Here is a 25,316-nt window from a genome sequence, read left to right on the forward strand (position 1 = left end):
GGCGAGAGGACACAAATCTCCCGCCAATGCCATCTTCAAAGCCCTTCTATCTTTTTCTTGTGTATTTTCCCTATCGTTTGCAATCAGTCGGAATGATTGTTCGATTTACTCGGGATTTACACATATCGTCTGAATTTTGCAAAAAATGGGTCTAAAAATTTCTAACAGTACGAAAGAAAACATTAATATACATACACGAATGAATGAATATAATTAATTTAAAATCAAGATGTAAATTTAAAATTATAAAAGTTTACAGTTCTTAAACTATTTTTTAGGAAAAGCATATATCAAACGGCGTTGAATAGGATAAATAACAAAATACAGGAATATAATAAATATCACAATGTTATAATTTTATACTAAATGAATTATTTTGAATACGCATAAAAATAAACATCGTAAGTATATACCAATATATCTAAAATACTTTATAATTAATTATCTGCGCTTAAAAAGACCATGAAAAAACCATATATATTTTTCACCTACTGTAAATATATAATTCATTTTCACAAATCTTTGAAAAAAATCAAAAAAGGATTGCACTGATAGTAAAAAAAGGACTAAATAAGTTAAAAAATATATTTTAAGAATAACCGATCGAACATGCTAATAAAATCATTTATAAAAAGATTACCGAATAAAGCTCAAAAATCTTTAATATTTAATATATCATCATTTTCTCATTGTTTTATAACCTTTTACGATATTCTTATGTTTATCCGGATTTTATCACCGCAGATGTTATGTCTAAAAATATGATTTGGTTAAGATGAACTTATGTGAATCATTTTATTCATTTATTTTGTGAAACTAAATACTTCTTAAAGTTTCACCAGAATTAAAAATTCATTGTGAAGTTCAGATAATGAGATGATATTTTTATATGATTCATAAGAAAAAATAACGGGTTGTGGCGTCAAAAAAAAAGTAGAATCATATGTCTAACAACTATATTCATATAAACACATAAAAAATGTGCAACAAAAGTAAATTAAAATCGAAAGCAACCTTTATAATATAATATAGATGCGTGCTAACCAAAAGTATATCGAAGACCAGCATATTCTACATGAAAGAAAAAAATAAATGAACTTATGATCAGAAATATTTTATTTTTATTTAAAAATATAAAATTAACATTTAACTTTTAACTTTTAATAGGTATAGAAATTTTGATTTGTCGTGTTCATGGGGCATCAAACAACGGCTTTATTACGAATAAACTTATATGCTTTGCCATCAAATGGAATTGTATGATTTTTGGTTTTTAAAAATTTTATCAATTTATAATATTTATTTATTTATGAAGAAGTATGTTAGTTTAATTTACGTCGTGAAATATGTATTTATAAAAAAAGAATAAAATATATATATATTCAAACTATAAATTTCGTATAGACGCTACCATAAATTTTTTGTTTAATTTTAAATGTACGTTACAAACCCAATTTTGTATGTATATTTTCATCAAAGTTTTATATTTACAGTAAAAATATAGAATATGATTAATAACTACGTCATAGAGCATTATCACTTTCCTTTATTGATCGGATATTATAATATCTGAAGCAAGGTTTACAAGAATACCAGGACACAATAAAAACCATTATTTATACCCAATATTGTTTCTTTTCTTTTATCCTGTTATTTACCTATAAAATTTGCAAATCTATTGCATACAAGCTGATAAAAGATTGCAATATAATAAAAAACTTAATATCCGTCTAAATACCCTAAAATAATTTATATATTATGTTCAATTTAAAACTAAAAAATAAATTAGCTTACTCTGAAATCATAGTCAAAAATTGATAATGAATATGCATATATTGGTGATTAAAATATTTTTTCATACATTTTATAATCAATGTAACATTTATGTTAACCATAAACATATTTCGTATAAATTAAGCACTCATACGATATTAGGCCTCTTTTATATTTCCAAAACATGATTTATAGTTTTTCTGGGACATTTTAGATTATACTCAAACACATTCATTAAATTATACATAATTTTTTTGTGTATAACAACTAAATTATTCATGATACAGTTTTTTTCTAGAATATGAATGAGCTTTGAAAAAAGATTTAAAAATTGAACATATTCTTTCCAAATATTTATTACCAGTCGTAATAATATATTTTTGAAGAACGAGGTAAAAAATTCGATTTTATAGTTGATACATCAAACTAGTAACAGTATAACATAAATTCTATAAACTATTTTTGACTTAAATCTTCGATATAAATGTAATAAAATAATTTTTGTCTGCTATTAATCAATTTTATAGTCACAATGTTCTAATTAAACAGTTTAAAACTCATTTTGTATTATCACATTAGGATCTTTCTTTTTAATAATTTTTGAACTATAAATAACAAATATTCTTAGATTGCAGGTTGGTTATAAGCTTATAAAATAAAATTAGCGATTGATAATAAAAAATATTGTTATAATTCTATTTTTGAGATAATAAATGTACATAATATTTAATTATTACTTATAGCTTTTATATAGGTTTGATTGGCATGATAATAATATCTATGCGTCTGTTTATTTAGTAGATAGGTTCAATAAATATTAGAATAATATATTAGCTTTATAAAAAAAGACTTATTTATTGGGTTTGTTTGAACAATAGTTTAAAAACATCGTAAACAGAAAGAAATAATGAAAAATAAACATAGATATGAACATTAGCTTAAATGAACACAAAAAATAAAAATTTAAAGAATAAAACAAACCAATATAGAAAAACTTTAGAACACTGATCAAATATATAAGAAAAACCAAATTTTAGGAAATTGAATCTAAAAACGAACTTAAAAATTCTTAAATCATAAATTTTATTGCAAGAAAAATATATGCAGGATAAGCTAAAAACTAAAAATTTAATAAAAAATCCGAACGAGAGAAAATCCCCTTGGACAAAAATCGGGCATGGCCTTCGGCGCAACTTTATAAAAACCAACTTTCTTTTTTTTCTTTAACGCACGGCCAGCCTCAGTTTCCTCCACCAGCAGCAAAAATGCAAAATATCTAATTCTCCTGGTGAGAGGACACGAATCTCTCACCAATGCCATCTTCAAAGCTTTATTATCATATTTGAGGAAAATCATCCCCGATCGTGTAACCTGACCAGGTTTTTTTTAATTTCTTCTGGTGATTCTTTTACATCTCGTCTGGAATTTCGCATAATGGGTCTAATAATTTTAAACAATTGCAAAGAAAACATTAGTATACTATACAACAATAAATAAATACAATGAATGCAAAATCACCATAAAAATATAAAATTATACAAGTTATGAGTTTATAAAACTATTATTGTGAAAAGGATCAAATCACATAGCGAAGAATGGAATGAACGATCCAATACAAATATATAATAAATGATAAAATGTTATAATTATAAGATGATCGAATTATTTCGAATAAGCCCAAAAAATACATGTAATTAATATCAATAGAAATCAATTTATGTAAAATACAGCATAATAAATTATTTGAGCTGAAAAAAACCATTAAAAACTATAAATAGTTTTCCTCCTACTGTAAATATATAATATGGATTCCGAAATTTTAAAAGAAATTAAAAAAAAGATTTAGTTGATGGTAAAAAAAGCACTAAATGTGTATAATAATTTATATAAAGATTTACTCATCAAACATGCCAATAGAACTAATGATAAAAAATATTCTAGTAAAGCCCAAAAATCTTCAATATTTTGTGTATCATGGGTTTCACGTTGCTTTATAAGCTTATACGATATTTTTAAGTTAATTTGCGTTTTATCAACCAAAAGGTTAACCAACTCCAAGCAAAAATAAAAATTGATTTGAACTTATGTGTGTAATTTCTTAAATTTATATTGTAAATAAAAAATTCTTTTAGACAAATCTTAAATAATGATTACGCGTATTGTTCAGATAATGATATCAAAAGGCGTTGTTATATGATTCATGATATAATAAAACATTGCTGTGGCATCTAAAAAAAGCAATATCATATGTAAAACGACTATATAATATAAACACTTAATTAATAAAAACGAAAGTACATAAATATTAAAAGAAATTTTATAACAAAATATAAAGATGGAGTGGTAATCAAAAGTATATTGAAGACTAAAATATTTTACATGCACAAAAAAGTATAAAAAACTTATATACAATAAATATTTTATTATTATTTAAAAAAATTAATATAACATCTTGCTCTTAAAGAAATATACATTTTTTGTGTTCAATGGTTATCGAACAACGGTTCTATTACTAATCAACGTATATGGTTTACCATCAAATGGAATCGTCAGGACTTTGGTTTTTTGCAAAAATAAAAAATATATATTTATTCTGATGTATATTATAAAATAATCGCTTGCAATATGCATCTATAAAAAGAATAAGCGATATTCCCAATTCAAAGCGTAAATTTAGTATAGAAACACCAAAAAGAATATCATCAAAATCTAAATATGCTTTTAAACCCAATGCTACCTAGAAATCGATATTTCTGACGTCTTCTTATATTGAAATATATTACATAGGGTTTAAAGTTTCATCATAGCACATTATCGTCTTCTTTTGTCGATTGAATTTTATAATTTCAGATATAAGGTAAACAAGAATATCATGACACAATAAAATCCATTCTGTATACGCAATTTTGTTTTTTTACAATTTTAACTCACGTATTTGCAAGGATATTTTATATGAATTGATTTAAGATTAAAATTTGTAAAAAAGCATAATATCCAACTAAACACCACTAAATAATATCTTAAAGGATAAATTTGACTTTCTCTGGACCACAGCCTATAATATATAATGAATGAATATATATTTATAGTAATTTTTTGCATACTTTTGAAATCAATGTATACATTATGTAGGATCTTAATGTATTTCATATCTATTTTGCGTTGGTACGATATTTGAGACTACTTTTTATATTTCAAAACATGATATTTTAGATTATTTTCTTACATTTAAATTATATTCACTAGCAGTCATTACATTATACATAAATTTTCTGTAAATAACAATGAAATCTTTCATGATACATTTTCCCCCTAGATAACAAACGACCTTTGATAATGCATTAAAAATTGAATTCGTGATCAATATTTTCAATAATTTGAAGAGAATATCTACACATAAGGAGATGTTTTAAATATCCAGATTGCATATTTATAATAAAATACAGAATCAAGCTTTTGGGTGTGTATTTAACCATAGCGTTGTTTTTTGAAAAGTAAATTAATTTTTTTCAATAATTTAGACTATTTGAAATTCAAAATTCAACTTATATATACAAATAAGAATAAATCTTACTACGGATCGTGTTTAATAATTATTATACTATAAGACGAACAAATATAATATAAAGATCAGAAAAATATATGACAAAAATTATTGGGATTATTTTTACACATTCAAATTTATCGTATTTTGTATCTTTTACAATTCAACATCATAAATTCAACGAAAATTATTTATATTATCAAATTAACTTTTATTATTGTTGTTATCCTGGTGTTCTTGTACATTTAAAATGTCTAGAATATAGTTATTATAGAAAATTATGTATTAAATTCATTAAATGGTTATGTTGTAAGGCGGTGTAAATCAATTGATATTACACAAAAAAAAATAAAAGAAATACTCATTCAAGATTTATAAAAGTAGCCTAGAAACATATGCTAAATTAATTAAAAACCAATTTTATCAGTTATTAGATGTTTCTTCGCGTATAATAATTTTCTTGTTGATTCTACTTAAAATACTTGATTTATTTTCAAATATATCATTGCAAAGAGAGGCTTGATCATAGAATAGTATAGATGCTGTAATTAATAAGTAAAGTGGTTTTATTTGCCATTAAAAAATGTATATATGTCACATTACACAAAAGAATATAATGTTTTATCCGCATTTCTGCAATTATCTCCAATTACAATAATTAAATGACATGATCTTTATGCCGACAAGAAAAAAACAATGCCTGTTATTATAATATAAAATTTGGGAAGAAATATTTAGTCTTTTTATTTGTGTATAAATATATTTAGAATCGTATTGTTATTATCTAACGTAAAATTATCTTCAACTTTGACCAAAAATAGATACAGATCCATAAAATCACATTTTCAATATTTTTCTGGACAACTCAATTAAGAAACGTATGTCCTCAATCGGTTCTCAAATGAAAATCTTTAGATTAAGTAAATCTATATGTCTACCAAGAATTCGAATTTTTTTATTCAAGCGCTGTTGAACAATCAGGAAAGAAAAAACGCTAAAAGAATGATTTTTGCAATATACCATGGTGAAAATACATTTCTCGTATATTTTTTACCTTCACGCGATATAAGGAAACTAAACCAAATTATAAATCTAATCTAAACTCGATAAAAATATACTTGACGCATTTTTTTATGTTATATCACACATCAATTGATCTTTAATGGCATTATCATGTATGATAGGAGTAAATTTTTCTATTTGAAAGCATGAATTGTATCATTATGCAAAATCGGTAAATGAAACATGGTTCAGCTTTACAATGTTCACATTGTAGTTTTTATGATAATGTTTGATCTAAGATAGATATTGTAAATATTTATTTTTATGAAGGTTCTTTTTAATAATAGATCCCACTAATATCTTGCTAAATAGTATTTTTCATATATCTACAAAAATTTGAGAATTTTATTATTCGCTCATTGCTTTATCTCTAATCGTAATGTATACGTGACATAAATATATATGTTTTCGAGATCTCATGGCAAGACTATTAAATACAAAAGCAATTAATTTTTTGATTAATATGATCATTATAATACTTTAAATTTTTTAAAAACATAAATATATGACAAAATTACTTGTTTGATGTGTTTTAATACAGAATTATGTATAAGTATTCCCATCAAAATATACTATTTGATAAATCTAATTATTAAACAACTTTATAAAAAAAGGTGTAATAAACATACTACAATTCTTATTTTATAATTACACATTGTAAAAGGATAAAAATTACAGACGCTCAAAATCATTTTTTTTTATTGATTTTACATACGATGTGAAAATTTGTATCAAAGTGTGTAATATATGCCATTTTAATGTTTCGTGGCGCAAAAATTAAAATAATATAGTTATAAATATTTATTTAAAAGACAAAATGTTATTTACAATATATAGCGTGTCAAATATCTCGGAGTAATGATCAATGATTGAAATTTCTCTTGAAATGATTTTTATCAAATTTAACAAATCAATTTTATTTGTCTTTCTGCGAATGATATAAAAATATTTTTAATCAGAACTTTCTCCATATAAAAGCAGATGGGAATTTATTTTCATATTTTACCATGTATTGTTGTTAAGTTTTCTCAAAAAAAATGACATAATAGAGAGTGAATGTTCGCAAGATATCATGTTAATATATAACTGGTTTGCATTAAAAAAGCTAACTAGTCATGTTGTATAAATATGGATTATTATTATCTACACATAATGAAAGGAACATATCAGTTTATAACGTAAGTTTACTAGCATTAACTATTTTTTGCGAGCCTCTCCAGAAATCTATTATTTAGTAGGTGATTTTACTATTTTATCAAAATAAAGATAGCTGTAACATTATAATTTTAAAAATCAGTTAAACCACGTTAACGAAATTTTATGCAAAAATCACAGTTATAATTTTTGAATACATCAGAATCCGATATATAAAATAATTAAAGATCAAATATAAAAATAACTTTATACATATTTTAAGATTTTTTTATTCGTTCGATAAAAAACCAATAGCTCAGGCACAAATGTATTTATATATTATTGTAACCTATTGCAAAAAAATTTGTTTTAAAATGAAAATAAAAAAAGATGAATCATAGCAAGCATTCATTCAAAAAAATAGAAAAATTACTATAGAAAAATCACAAACTACATGTGATGGTAAGAAACGCATTATAACTATCAAAAGTGAAACAAATGAATCAACAAGCTCATACGAAATGTAAAAAGACATTGAATCACAATCAATCAGTGTAAGAGAGTATTAAGACAAAAAAGTTAATAAGTGTAGAGGAATTTATAGGAAAAAAAAACTATTTGAAAAATAGCTTTCTTATCGAATGAGAATTAAAAGACGCAAAAATTGAAGAAGCGCTGCAAAATACAATTACATATTCGCAGACTGAGGCTATACATCTAGAAATGAAAAAATATGACTATAGTTTCAGGCTTATAGATGATATTTATGAAAAATTGAACCATGAATTTACAGATTCATATATAGAGTTTCTAGAAAAAACCAAAAAGTCATATGAAAAATTAGCAGATTCTAGCAGAGAAATATAGAATTCACAAGAAATCCACGATAAAGACATTTTGGAAAAAAACTGCAAAAAAAGCATTTTTAAACCAAAAAATATATTATCTTTGCAAAAAAAGTGAAAGAGATGACGGAAAGAAAAAAATACATTTACCTGTTGCTTCCTAATAAAAATAAATGGATTCCATTTAATCTGTACACAGTACGAAGTATTTTTTATTAAAAAAGGTATTTCGGAGAACAATGTGAATTGAAAGCCATCCGTTGATTCTTTGTTGAGTTTATTAGAAGTTTACTTCAGAAAAATATGCGGAATTTTTCAAGCAAGAAGATAAATTTTTATTGTAGTTTTCATTTAAATATATAGATTAAAGATCCGTCTAAGTTACGGTAGCCTCACTTTAATTTTTCTAACATATAAACGAGATAAAAAGATTATTAAATTATAGTTATATTTTTGACGATAAACAAGCAAATCAAATATTTTTGAGTGTTACTGTCTATATAATATGACAAATAAACAAATATTTATATTTTATTGGCGCTATTAATGAATAAGTTATAACTGATTTACAATGATTCAACTAATAATAAATTTACAAAACTATACAAGTTGTGTGCAATAATATTATATACAATTGTACAAATTTTTTTTCGTTCTATTATAAGCCGTAATATTCTATGGATATCTAGATTATTAGGCAGACTTTAAGTCAATAATTGTCAAAAAAATTAAAGATATAAACAGAATCCGTCTAAATAGCGTACATTGAATGATTCTTATATAAGAAAAATGTGCGTGTACAATGTACATTTGAATAAATAAGATTATTTTTTATTTATGATACAACAAAAAAAATGCATATCTAAAATATTAATAATAAAATTGGCTTTATATGTTATATAGATTCAAATTCTAATTATTTAGTAGTTTTTTAGCTTTTTTTATTTTTGAAAAGTTCTATAATTGTATAATATAATGTCCTACCAGCTGCTACATTTCTAACGATGGACATATAATGCTCTTTCTAAATTCCTCTTTTTACTAGAAGATAAATCATATGCAATGCTATTTTACTCCAAATGTTTTAGTCTCTTATAAATACAGATGTTATTTTTTATAACACGTATGTATTCATAAATAAAAGACATGTAGAATGTGTCTGAACGTAGTACATAAATCATTTGAGAATTGTTTAAATTTTTCGATCTTTTTTTGAGCAAACTTAACCAAAATTTCGTTTATATTATTTCAAATTCTTAAATGCTTGTACAATAAATTTAAATCCTATATTAAATAATTACTCAATCAATTTATAATAATTTAAATTTTTAACCTAGTTTTTATTATTTTTCAAGGCTAAAAATACAAAAGAATTTTTATAAATATGATATAATTTTTATAAATCGATTGAGTAATTATATAATATAGAATAAAAATGTGAGCATTATATACAAAACACAGCGCATAAAAAAGCTAAAACTAATTTTTATTCACAAAAATAAATCTATAAAATTATTTTCCTATATAAAAAGGTTTGATGCTATTTTTATGTTTTTTTTTGGATTATATGCTATAAAAAAGATCATTGATGGAAAAAAAATATATTTTAATTATTGATGATACAATGTTTATTTATGCTCTAGGTTGAAAGAATTTGAATAAACTAAAAAAATATGTGACAAAAATTAAAATAACGAAATATTTCTAATGATCTTCGCTAGAATTATAGTAGTGTTTATAGATACTAAAAATAAATTTGAAAAGTAATTTCATTAGTAGAATTACAACTTTTATAAAAATGAATGGTATCAAGTGCATTAAAGAGGTGGTATTCTGTGATTAAATCTACTTTTATATAAAAAGCGGCACAAATATCTAAACATTACTAAATTCTGATTCCTTAAGCCTTTATTTTATTTATAAAATATATAAATTTGTTTGTTTTCGTATATGTTCTAATTGTAAGGCGTCCATTTCTTATCTACTATGCCTGAAAGTATCAATTCTTATAATATATTTTATTTATTCCTATATCATAACCGCTATCTTCTACAGGATAGCACTATTTATTATTATGATTTAAGATTTTAATGCTCTCCAAAAATAATATCGTGTGTAAAAAAAAATTCATAAGATTTTGAGCGTATACTGTGCATAAAATATAAAAACTATTAGATATAATATAAAAACCATACGATATCACATATAAAATCTGACAAAAGCAGTATGAATTGAATTTAATAAAAATTTATTTTTTTCGTGTTCAACTAATCAAACATTACTACTGTTTGAAGATTTAAATTCGTAGTTTTAAAATAATATCACAAAAATATTCCAGATAATTAAAGATATATAGTGTTTTAATACTTGATTATGGCCCTGCTGCAGATACTGCTCAAAAAATTTGAAGAGTTATATATTTTGCAAATATATTTTTGATATCTTAACTTTGAAACATAATTTTCCGGAATAACCAATCTTTAGCTGTGTATATACAAATTTGGAATACTAAATTTATTGGATATTATGTTGCATTTTTTTCCAATCGGGACGCCTATCTTATTTACACGAGTATGACATGTAATATAGCCATTGTTATATTATAGAGATACATTAAGTATAGTACAATTGGCGAATCCTCTTATTCTTTAACTGTTAAATATCTGCATAAACATCTATATATATGTACCTAAAGCGTTTTTTTGTGATTTTTACGTTTGCTTAATACCATGATATTTTTAATTCTTTTTGACTTTTTTCTTACTATAATATAAAATATATAAATTAAAAAAATGCTTTGATTTAATTTATTGAAATGGTTACAAATCTAAATAAAAAACCGGCTTATTTCTAAGTTGATTGGTTTAATATAATATTATAAATTCTAAGCTAATTACTTTTGTAAATTATTATATACAATTGGTATAAATTTGTATAGCTAGAAATCTTCCAATATTGTTAATATCTGATCCTTTTAATATCTTCGCTAAAAAGCACAAATAATTTTTCCATGGTTTTTTCTATTAAATATAACGTGGATTAGTACCCTAAATAAGCGTATTAAAATACCTAAAATGACAAGTGACTTTTATAATTTATTTTGAAACCTTGTGAATTCGAAATTGGTATTTATATTTTCAGAATCATGAATATATCCATTATATTTTTAGGATAATCAGTGTTGCTTTTATATTGCTATTCTAATTTTAGACTAGCAAATGTTAAATAGATATGTTATCTGGTCATCTTAGGATCATTCACGGAAATTTATAAGTAAAAGAAGCCCATACTCGGTAATATCATAACAAGTCAAAAAATTTATAGGATAAAGAATTTTAATGTATTTTATTCTAAAGTAATTCTATTTTATGCCATTTTCTTAGGCTACTAACATATGTGAAACAAACTTTTAAAAAGCACATATCATATAGATTATCCAAAACCACTATATAGCAAGTTAAATATTCCTTTTATATAATAATAAATTAAATTTTATATGATTCATGAATTTCAAAATGAAAATCCTTTGTTATAATTAGATTCAACAACTTTTTACAGTAAAATGCTCTAGACAAAGGAATCTTTATTAGATATTTATATAGAATATACATTATGAAACTTGTTATAGCTTTACAGTTGAATGGCTGCTTGTTAAATACGAATATCGCTAATGATTCTTTTTTATGTTTCGATTGATATCGAAACATAAAACTATCCATCTAAGTAAAATTTTGAACTACTTTATTTTTTCTTAATGTTTTGCAAATATATTTCATTATAATCGCTCTTATATAGAATTTTCAATCCCTTTAAAATACAATCTTACATGAAGATTGATGCAAAAAAAAGTATCTGATATGTGGTAGCCTCTAGAGAACTAAAATTAGAATTGCCCTACACACCGAATCACGAAGGCTTTTATATATATACTGCACTGTGATATAAAAAAAAGATGTTTTGGATTTTCGGGAAGTAAATGTTCCAATATTCATGATATATGACTGCTAGAAGTCAGTCTATGTAATTTTTTGGGTGATACTAGATTCCATCAATCTCTATGTGTAGAAAATGCTAGTTAAGTTGTGAATTAATGACAGAGATAAAGTTCGGCTGCTAAATATCGAAAAATCTGGTTTTTATACGTTGACGTGATAGATTATTGCAGCGATGTAATATCAAGATTTTGATCTCGTTAGAACGTTTGTTTTTGATTTTGATAGATTCTTGTTTTATGCTATGCGTTTATGATATAGGTTTTATATTGTCAGAGTCATAATTTTTGTTTCTAACGTGTATTTTGGTATGAAATAGACATCTGTAGAATATTGTGTGGTGAAATCATGCGTTTAAATGTTGTTTAGTATCTATCAAATTAACATAATTTTGTGATCTGTTGCAGGTGTTGCCTTATGTAGTTTTGTTTTGTTGCATATAGTTTTGATTTATTGTTGCATCCAATCAGTGAATATGTTGTTTGCTGTGCTGTTGCATATCATCTTTTGGTTTTCTGAAGAGTCTAGGTTGCTGCATTTACTGATTAGTTATTTTCTGTTGTGTTTCGAGCCTAGAAGTTTGTGGATATATTTTGGCTGTAAGTTGTTTCCTGTGTGAATTTTGGTGTAATTTTGTTTACCTGTGTGTTAATATATACGATTTATGATGAATACATGAGAATGCAAATGTATTTTATTGTGAAAAGCTTGGCAAGCTAACGCGCTAGGAATATTTGATGTGGTATTCTAGTGTCTTTAAATTGTCACGCAACGATCAATTGCTTTTTTTATGATTAACGGATGAATAAAAAAAACTTATTGTTTGTTTTTGTGATTCTTGCTCTATAGACAAAAAATAGTTAGCTTACCTTTAGAATTCTGTTGTGTCTAGCAATTTCAACATGTTTATTTTGGCGGTAATGTGTGTTATAATATACATATTGTAGTGGTGATGTGTTTATTTCAATTTTCTGTTTATCATGTGGTGTTTATGTAAAGTATATATGTTTTTCAGATTTCTATCATATTATATTGTGAAGTCGTGCAATCTTTTGGCAACTGATTGCCTGTCTTGAAAAAACATTTAATGCTTTGTTGTAATGCATTTACGTCTGTTCTGTGAGCTATGTTCTATGTTTTGTATGTTGCAATTTTTTTACAAATGTTAGTCCGAGATCATCCTAAGAAGATTCATGTGGAAAATATGATAGATGTACCTGTGATTTCATTTCTGTTTTGTGCTTTATGCATGTCGTGCTGTGTAATTAAAACTTGTAGAGTATATAGGATGTGATAGAGTTCTGAGTTAATGAACTTTGTGCTGCCTATCATCTACTTATATTTAGTTTTTTTTTGTATTTGTAAAATACTGATGTATGTAAAGATCTTTTCATATTTCTTAGCTTTATAAATTTTAAACTTTAGATTTTATATTTGTACATCATCATTTCAAACTTATATTTGTAACTATTCGCTATAATAGTATGTTGTGTTGCAGTTCATTTGTATAAGATATAACTAGCTCTGTTTGTTCGATCTAACGTTTATATTTAGATTGTGAATCCAAGTTGCTTAAAGGTTGATACTTACATATGAATAACGAAATTTTATCGTTGATATAGTGAAGTCTTGTAACTTGAATCACTCTGCCATATTCCTATGCGTTATAATATTGTCCCTTGTCTCTTGTACTATATAGTTCTGAATATTCTACTATGCTATTTGATATAGTTAAATTCTTTCGTTTTGCTTTTGTTGCAGTATACTTGTACTAATTGGATGATGATCATGACTTAGTATGTAAATGTTTTATTTTGTATAGATTTGTAAGTCTATACTGTTTGTGAATGAAGGAAAAAATATTAACTAGCACACTTATGAAAGACAAATTTTCCTCTCTTATTAATAATGTAATTTTTTTGCAAGTTCTCGATTATTAAAGAACATCATATTTTTCATAAGAGTATATTTTATTGGATAGCTGATAACGCTTCATTTTATGCTTTATATTAAGAATCAGAAATTTTTTATATTTCTACATTTTTTTATCACCTTATCTATTAAAGGAAGTTAGAACTGTGTATTCACTTTCTAATTGTAAAAGAAATGAAGTTTTATTTAAAAAAAATTAGAAATATTTTTTATGATATTAATAGTAACACGAATTATCTTTTTATAGATTCAAGGTTATAAAGTATAATTATAAAGAAAATATTTGCGTATTAAAAAACGATAAAATGCAAAATCTTGCACGTGATAATTATTCAGTCAAAAAAATAACCACAAAATTTGTATGTTTTATGAAAAAAAACGCAAACAGTAAATAAGGTTTTTATATGTGCAATGCCAAAAAAAATATTATAAAGACATCTCCATAAAACATTAGCTATGAAAAAAAGCTTTTATTAGCTTAGCTGTTATACACAAAATTTACTTTTTGATTTCCAAGTTTTAATTAATAATTATCTTAATCTATAAAATAAGTTTAACACAGCTATTTTATACTATAATATACACATTTTAGCTATGAGCACATGGATTTATTTTTTGTACAATATCAATAATTCTTTTGATTTTATGTATGAAATCTCTGCTAGCAGATGAAGGCTATAATATTCACTCTTAATCATACGCATTATATACTAATCGCACATAATATCGTTTAAAAAATACAGTATAGTCTAAAACCTTGCATAATTTGGATATAAATTTGCAGACAAAAAAAAATATTGATATTAAATAAATGCTAGATAGAATACAATTTTTTTTTAATTTCTAATACGGAGAGATCTTGCGATAAAAATGGAGAATCATGCATATTGGTAAGCAAAAAACATATGATTTATTTATACACGAATTCAAGCAAATATATATAGATGTCTAAAAACACTTTATATTTAGAAAATTACATAAGTATAATAAAAGGCAAATTAAAATTGCGCGGCCTTATACTGCATGTATAATTTTTTTTACAAATTATTAAAGTCTTTTATGGTGACCAAAGCATTTTTTAATTCATAAATAAAAAATGATAAATCATCTGATATAATTATTAGCATGATCAGAATATTTTAATATCTTCCATCTAGATTTTTTTTATCGAGTAAAGTATATGAATCTTTAAATTTGTTTATATTTTTTAAAGCATATGTTTGTAGAATGTTATGCAACAATACTCAAAAAAATTTGCGGCTTGTTATTTGTATATTATTATTATACAACAAATTAACGATAACAAAAAAATAAAAATATTTGATAATGTAAAACATTTGACAAAACTATTTTGTGAATTGATAATTAAAAACTTATGTGTGTATAGAATATTTTTTTTTATCTGAAAAAATGCCATCAGAGTATCCCACACTAGTTTTCGCGCGCGATCATATATAATCATAATCTGACTAAAAAAATGTGATTCTGCAATACGAAAATAAATATTTCAAGTTGACATTTATTTTATATCTTATGTATTTAAATACTAAGATACAATATATGCAGATACGCAACCTCGGATAATTACTTTTTTTCGCATAAACTATAGAAAGTAAAAATAACAGATTCTTTACAATTTTTACACGGATAGAAACGAGTCATGTCAAGAAAAATAAAAGAAAACACCCTTAAATACAGGTGTTATATATAAAATCAGAATCAAGAATCTATAATTTTATGTTCTTTGAACACGATTTAAAGATCTTATTTATTTTTATTTTGATTTCAATCACCATAAAAGTGTTTTGTGTCTTTAAAAAAAATAAGTACAATAAAAACTGTTAAGCAGAATTTTATATATAATAAAGAACACTTAAACATAAATATATCTTTTATAAAAATGGAAGACATAGAACTGATGATTTTTACCGATTTAATGCTGTTTAGGGAGCACAAACTTCTTAAAGTTGTTTTTTTATCAAAAAAATAATTTTATTATTAATTTCACAAATTCATTCATCCTCAATCTTAAAGATTAGAGTATTTTACAAAATTCAAATGAATTAATATTACTAGAAATGATGCTCCAAGGCCATCTCATATCAGCTTTCAAAGTAAAAATATATTTTTCGTTTCAGTAAGGAAATAATAAAATCAATTTATTTATATTTTTGTATTATATCTGCCAATAACAACAAAATTTGCCTCATTTATAGATTGTATGGTATATAAATAGCATTTAAACAGCTTAATATATTTTAAAGGTATTTACAATCTATATTTTTTATTTTTATTTTTTTTATGTTCAAGTCAATTGATTTGGGATCTTTAATTTATTCCTTTTGAAAATACAAATATAAAGATACTGTTTTTACCATCGCTTTCTTATACTTCTATAGAACACTGGATCTATTCTATACCGAGTTTACTCTTTAAATTGACAAAATATTATCCGATAAGTCAAAGTAGTTGTATTTTTATGAAGCCAAAAAACATAATCATTTATATATATTACTATTTAAAAATATTTTTTATTATTGCTGCAATCTGTGAAAAAAAATGTCTCAGCTATGACTAATTTGCTTTTCTTGTATACTATTACTATACACAACATTTTTTTTTGCACATGCGGTAGTCCGAACACCTTTTATAATTTTACAGTTAATACATGATATTAAAATTTTATTTGCTCCGAAGCACACTTGCAACATACAAACTTTGTTATAAATCATTCATATGTAAACTTGTGTATTAAATGTATTGATTTTAATTTTAAATGTTCCCTCAAGATATTTTTCATGATTTTTTAGGATCAAATTAGGATTTTTCTTGTTTTTTGTTGCAATTACTCTACTTTATATGTTTAGTAAGTTTAAGATACTATGATAAGTACGAAACCCCTTTTTTGATATTTATATTATTATTTATATTTATTTTAATTTTATCAAGTTTTCCATGTCTAAATTTACAATGAAGATTTAAATGTTTGTTTACAGTTCTAATTTATCTTACAAAATAATTTCCCAATCTAAATTTGTATTCTGGATAAAATCAAATATAATGATAAATCTAAATTAAAAATGGTGGTCATTATCAATAAATATATAGAGAAATGATTTCAAAGAAATTTTATTGCCCCTTTATCACGCGAATTGTAGTTTCAAGTTTAATTAAAAAGAAATTTAAACACATTATTGCTTTTATAAAATTTTTATTGTGATTATATTTATGTATTTTAACGATATTAAGTCATACTTATGTTTTAAAAGAATCTCGCATAATTATATTTGTATAAATAGAAATTATTGCATAAAATTTAATGATAAAGATATACCTGGAAAAGATGCAATTTACCTCAAGGCATTCCTGATGATTATTTTTTTGTTACTGTATTAATAAATCATCGTTTATACACTATAAATCTACAAAAATCAAGGGTAAATACTATTCAGCTAAACTATAAAGTGTTGTAACGAGAAAATAAAATCGTTTATAAGCATTGAAATATTAACTCTGAATTACTGATTTGAAAAATAAGAAATTATATTATCAATAAATTATATATTTAAAATTTTAAGGAGATAATATAAAAAATTTTGAACATAATTTTTATCACATGAAAACGTAAAGCTTGTAAATCCAGAAATAAAAGTATTTCCGAAACTTGAAAACAATAGAAGTAAAAAAATGCAGATATAATTGTTTTTCTGACAGATAATATGCAGCTAAAAGTATTCATGCTAGCAAAATATAATCATAAAAAAATAAAACCATATAATTACACAAAAAAAAATATATTTTTAATGATAAACTTTGTATAAGGCAAATGATAATAGAGATAATGCAATATTTATAATACAAATAAAACATTGATAATTTTTGTTTTAGGCACATTTTTATATAATTCTTCAATCAATATTATGATTTATAAATTTATATTGCACGTATGTCGCCTATCCATCTTTCTATAACCGACCATAACTTTTAATTAAATTCTGATGTGTTAATGCTCTAATGTATACTAAACTCATCTAATGAAATTACAAATCGAATTTGTATAATATTAGCAGCAATCGCCTTTTAAACCAAATTTAGACGCAGTATTGCGCTGGTCTATAACAATTTATCAGAATAAATTGGAAAAAAGTACAGCTTTGCTGATAGCGTCATTATATATACGAATCTATCCTAATATTTTTAGATACAAATTGGGTGTATTTATATAATATACACATTTAGATTGTACAATCATCATCTTTTACCATTAACATTATTAAATAGTCATTTTTTATGCGATTTTAAACAATATATTGTAGCTTTATTTTAATAACTTCTGTATAAAACTATAATTTTTTTTTCATTAAATTATATGTATTTAATGAATGTATTCTAAGATAAACAAATAAATATAATTTCTATTTAGATTTTAAACAAATACTTATAGATGAGGATTTCATAAAAAATTGATTTTGAGTTTACTATAAAATCAATATTTCTCTTAAGTCCTAATAGTTTTATATTACTGTAAAAATGCAACTTTTGATTCAAAATGCAAAAAAAAACTTTTTATCATGTGAGTAATTCAAATACACGGTTTTAAAGGGCGTTTTATCCTTTTGTAGACTTTTTAGCTGATATTCTATAATATGGAAACACGAATATAAATATCGTTCGTATTAAAAGCAGCAATTAAGAGATTGCCAAATCTTTCGATTAGCAAGCAAACATTAGTCATATTTACATTATAGCACAATGAACAAATGTAACTAGTATTATTAGCAAATAAAATGGTTTTTAAAGCAATAAATTTATATAAGCAATATATCAATAAATTAACAAAGATTCTGCATGTGAAACACGATATGGTGATTGCCCACATAATATTTCTGCCTTCTTATTACAAAAAAAGTTATGAAATTTATTACCATTTATATAGATAAATCATAATGTAGCGAGTTAAGAAAAATTCTTTAAATCTAATAAAATAATATTAGCTTATTTCATATACTAAATAATTTTTTGTTGGAAATAAGATAATTCGCTGAATAGTAGTCTTTTAATATTAGAAGAATATGACATCTTTATTTTTGTTATTTTTTCTGTATTTAAATTAAAAAAATTTTTATCGGATTTAAGAGAATTCATATTCATACGTTATTTAAAATACAAAACCTGAAAATTTTAGATTAATAAAAAAACTGTTCGATTATAACTTCTATCGTATAAAAAACATTCAATATTAAAAGGAAATTATGATAGTAGTCAAATAAACATGTTGCAAAATTATAATAAAAAAAGTTCATACGACAATCTGAAAATCAATATTATAAAGAACCAAACAAAGCAAATAAGTGGTGATTTAAATGCGCATTTTAGAAATAAAACATGCATTTAATCGTTTTTTGACACTAAAATATTGTAATAAAATTTAAAAATAAATAAACAGCATGAAACAAATTATTGAAATGAACAATCTGCACGTAAATCATGCTTGTTCATTATAGTTATTGCGTGAAATACTTTCATGTTCATTGTTGATATCATTACATATTAAGTATGTGCCAATGTATATATTATAAATACATAGCAAGTTTTTTTTGTATATTGATATTTTCTGTTCTATTAATTACAAAACTATACTAAACATGTCTGAAAACCTAATATTCTGCCTTCGCAAATCCACGATTTACACTAAAGAACAAATTTTTTTACATCTTGAATGTTATTTTGCAGAAAAGACCCATGAATTTAATATTTGTAATGTATAAAAATAATGAATTTTTTTTTGTGGATCTATGTACATTCTATATATGATTCCAAAAAATCTATATAATTATGATAAGTATCTGTGGTATTTATAAAGCCTTAAAAAAAGATGAACACTACAATATACTAAATTGGTGTTAATAAATTCAATAATCCCTTAAAAGAACTGTTATATCTATATGTAAATTTTGTTTTTATCTACGAAATTTTTGAAATATATAGTGTTAAAGAGAAACCATTAATGCTTTTATTATGCATTTTAAATACATAAAGCATATAAATTGGCATTATAATCTTTACAATTTAATTTCATATTTTCTCGAATAGTTATTATAAGAAACATCAAGAACATAATGCGAAAAAAGATACTAAATATGGTATAAAATTTATAAAGCGCGATTTTTACTCATCAAAGAATTCAAATGACAAAAAAAAACAATTAATATTTTTTCCAATATGTAATACGTATCTGCCTATTTTTAAATAATATGTATTTCAGCAAAATTAACTATTATGGTTTTATAATTCTATTTATAATGTTTAATATATGAATGCATATTTACAATTCTATGTTTTTATAACAGCGTTTGATTTTGTTTATTATTGCATCATATTCATTTCAAAACATATCTTCTTAGATTATAAATAATATTTTGTATTATTTAAAGCATATATAAATATAAAACGAAGATCTTTTAAATCAGCTAAAATGACTTGTGAGAACTAATAATTTTTTTGACACATTCAATAACTCAAACTGCTTGATTGAAATATAATAGGAAATCTAATCATACAAAAGTTTCATTATGATTTCTTACGGCATATTTCTTCATAATGAAAATAGTTGTTCGCTATATCCTGTTAAACTAGTTACATATCATGACTTTTGTATTGCAAAAATTATATTTACATCCTATATAAGATAATATACATGGCATAAATACATATCAGCATTAAAATATCTATCACATCCATACAATATAGCCAAAATTAGCTACATGTGTAAATTAGGATCAGATGGAAAATATACTTTTATGCTTAAATTCAAATTCTGTGCAATTTAATGTATTTTTTGCCTACTTGCAATGCAAAAAGAAACAAATTAAATTTATTGATGTCTTTTTTGTGCCATAGGTCCTGCTTGTTGGTATTATTTTAGGAATACATTGATCCTATATTCGATATATGATTTTTAATAGAAAAATCCGAGAATTTCGACTTATTTTATTATATGATCTTAGAATTATTAGACATTAAATCCGGGATAAAAATTTTCGAATATCGCACCTTAGATTTTTATATTTTCTTGCGCTCTTATTTTTTTATAAATTGAAGAAATTCAATAAATAGTAGCTTTCGACTTTTCAGTGGTTTATGCAGGAATTTTGCCAGGCAATCTATATTTTTTCGGCACATTAAATACATCATTGATTCTGTTATATTTTTCTTACCACAATATAAAATACCATATTTTTGACGCAATTAGTGTGCATATGTTGCCAAATATCATAATTTACACACGCCTTATACATTACATATATATTTTTTTCCATAAGTAAAAATACTTTAGCATTATGAAAAAGCCTAAAATTTTTGTTTATTTCTGTTATTTTAGATTTTTAATTTTTATGTATATACACCACACAAAAATAGTGTAATATTTGAGGCAATTTATTTGTAAACAGGATCTTAATCCATACAAAAGAATCCTGTATGGACTTTTTGTGAATATATATTGCACAGTTATACGAGTATATTCATATTTTCTTTGTTTTTACTTTCCAGCTATAACGAAATTATATTCAAATTGTGATTAAATTGCTATTCAGTAAAAGGATTTGATTTTTTATGTCGTGGAATGCAAAAAAAAAACATTTAATTTCTGCTTTATGCAAAACATTACACATTTTAATAGCCCAATCATGAAATTATTTGAATTTAGAATAATTCGTTCCCCACAATATTCAAATCGAGATAAATCTTGATCTCAAACCCTTAAGATGGATATATTACGAATACTTAGAAAATAAAATTCGAACAGACTTCCACGATAAAATGTAGAAAAAAACCGAGTCGCCCGCAGAAGTGTAAATATATATTCCTTTTTAAAGGTATTATGATAATTCATTGTATTATTCCCTATGGTTTTTAGATATAAATATACTCATTGAGTCTGTAGTAGATGCTAGAAAGAGTAGATTATAGACGAAAAGTTTTGAGAAAAGTGGTGAATTAGATGTAATTAAGTGATGGATTTTATAAGCAGACATAATACAGAACAAACCTAGAAAATGAGTTTAAAAGAAGTTGATTACATGCACAAAGTATAGAAAAAATTAGATTGTTGGAAAAAAGATGATTTATGAAGAAGATTTTATTTTAAGCGTACTGAATAAGATGAGGTCCGTCGAACTGTTAAATCAAGCAAAAGGTTTTTTTTACAGACAGGATAGATGTTTCGGGTAATGATATACACATGCAAGATCTTGGATTCCTGTTGATGATAAATTTTTGAATCATAGATGAAGATAATTGTTGAATGTTATCGTGAAGAACGGCATAAATCAAATTTGTGAAGATGGAAATGTTATATTATCTAAGTTTGAAACGTGCTTTGAGGTAATAGAATAGAGTTCTGCGATAAAAAGTTCTTAAAATCGAAGTCTAAACAAATTGAATATAAAAGCTTTTGATATAATAAATTAAAAAAATTGGAACGAAGATAGATAAGTTTTTTGTGTGAATTTTATAATATGTATTTTCCTATATGATATTAAGTTTTTTAAATAAGCTTTCAAATCGTATCTAAATTATTAAAGTAATAAAAATAATGATTAAGGGTTACTTATAAATTTGTGAAGATAGAGAGTTATAACGGTGAATTTAGAACCATGACTTACGCTAATTAAATATCATTACATGAATTCAGTTGTGAATATACAATTCAAACAAACTAAAATTTGAAAAAGCAAGATGAGATGTAATTTAAAATATTTTGTTGAATCTAAGGAAAGGATTGATTGAAAAAATTATGTGAAACATAAAGAAATATGACCAATTCACAGAATATGGTTGTTTGAAGAAGCAGAAGAAAAACGCATTTAATATTGTGATCTGGATAGAAACAACTTAGAAAAACATTGATTATAATGAATAGTTTAAGAAGGGAAATATTGTAGATAGAAGGGAAATATATGAAGGACATATGAATAGGAAATAATAATATATGTAGTGAACAAATACTTTTAAGAAGATGGAATCTATATAAGTAATGAATATGTGAGATTCTTTTTGTATGAGACAAGATTATTTAAAATTCTAGTGGTTGAATAGAATTAAAAGAATAAATCGTTCTTATATATAGAAATTGCCTTTATATGGATATATTTTTAGAGAATAAAATTATAAGCATATATTGTGATTTGGTAAAGAAGAAAGGGATGATAAATGTGCTCACATATATAATTATATGAAGTTATCTTGATAAAATTTTCTCGAAGTATTGGAGTCTAAACATTAGAAAAGCATACAGAAGCATGGTTTTCTAAAAAAAATACATATAATAAACAGTATATTATATACTTGATGTATTTTTTGATGTGTGTTTTGTTGTGCAAACTATGTATATAAGAACAAAGTTTATATTTGCCTAGATCAATATTTGTATACAGTAAATCATATTATGTGAATTTTGTAAATAAAAATGAATTTAGGTTAATAATCTAAATTAACAAGAAAAAAATCGAAATAACCAAGAAAAAAGATAGCAAGGTTTATAACACTATGTTCTAGAATATAAATCTGTGACAAGCATATGTAAAAGTTGTGCTTTAAGTGTTTATTTATTGTGTCAATGCCACTACCGACAATGAATTTATCATTAAAAGCATGAAGAATGATGTATAAGAATTATTATAAATTTAAATATGTTAAATAGAATGAAATTTGAAAGATACGAGATAATACTAACTGTTTATACATATTGTTTTGTTTGTAGATCCTAGGTATTTTGAATATATGATATTAGAAGATTGTAGTCTAAAAATTTAAAACTTATGTATAAAAAAACCAATTTTGGCACTTATCGTTTTTTTATGCACCAAATTTATCAAGAATATATATAAATGAAACACTGACTTAAATATTTTTTTAATAAGGTCGATTTTACTATTTGACGCCTTTTACAGTAAAATAAGAGTATCGAAGATAGGTCTAAACTTCACTAATTATATGTGTCTATTGTTTATTGAGTTGAACAAGATTATATTTTTCATTTTTATTTATTAAAATAAATCAATGAAATATAGCGTGGAATCTCCCATTATTTTATTTTATGTTTTAATTCTTCAATTGTTTAAAGCTGATTGCTTTTTTGTAGATGATATACTACGTTCAAAAGCCATGTTTATTACAAAATTTTAAGAAAAAAGCAGTCGTATTCTGTTCGAATATGATCTAAATATTTTTAGATAAATAATCATTTATTTTTTTATAGAATGATACCTCAATTATTTAGCTCGTATCATACGGATTCATGTATTAAAGATAAATTATTAAGTTAGTCACATTTTTGTGGAGGACATTGAACAACAAATGACAAATTGAGCTGGAGAAAAGATTGTGAATGAATAAAAAGAGATAATAAAAAGAAACAAAAAACGATAAAATACCACGCAAAAAAAGAACAATATATATACATCTCTGAAAACACTGCAAAATATGCATAATTTATAGAAAATAAATATCTAAAAGTATATAATACATATTAAAAGGATATAGTTTAAATATTATATATGAAGTAGAACATGAAACTTAAGGGCTGTAAAATCTTTTCAAAACAAATATATATATTATTGCATAAAAGTATCGAATACATTTAAGATTCTTTTGTCGTAAGTATAACATGGTTTATTTTTATTTATCACAAAAGTGATATTCTCTAATGGTATCTTTCAGGAATTATTTTATGGCTGTTGTTATCTAGGTCTTAATGTCACATGCAAATTTTATTTGTATAAAAAATGTATATTAGCAAAATCTAAAATATCAATTTATGTTTATATTAGTATTTTGCTCCATGACATAGATCCTTTTTATCCATTTCAATTGGAAAAAATACAAAATTGTTTTTTTGTGTCGTATTTTGTGCTTGTTGGTATTATAAAATGTAAAATAGCAGATTTTATAGTCGTTTATGAATTTCAAAATGAAAATCGAGGCTATAGGCGTATATTATTGTATGATATTAGAATTATTAAAATGCAAATT

The sequence above is a fragment of the Rhyacophila brunnea genome, unplaced genomic scaffold, assembly GCF_057557595.1.
Source record: "Rhyacophila brunnea isolate RB1 unplaced genomic scaffold, BYU_Rbru_1.0 scaffold_60, whole genome shotgun sequence".
In the NCBI taxonomy this organism is placed as follows: Eukaryota; Metazoa; Arthropoda; class Insecta; order Trichoptera; family Rhyacophilidae; genus Rhyacophila; species Rhyacophila brunnea.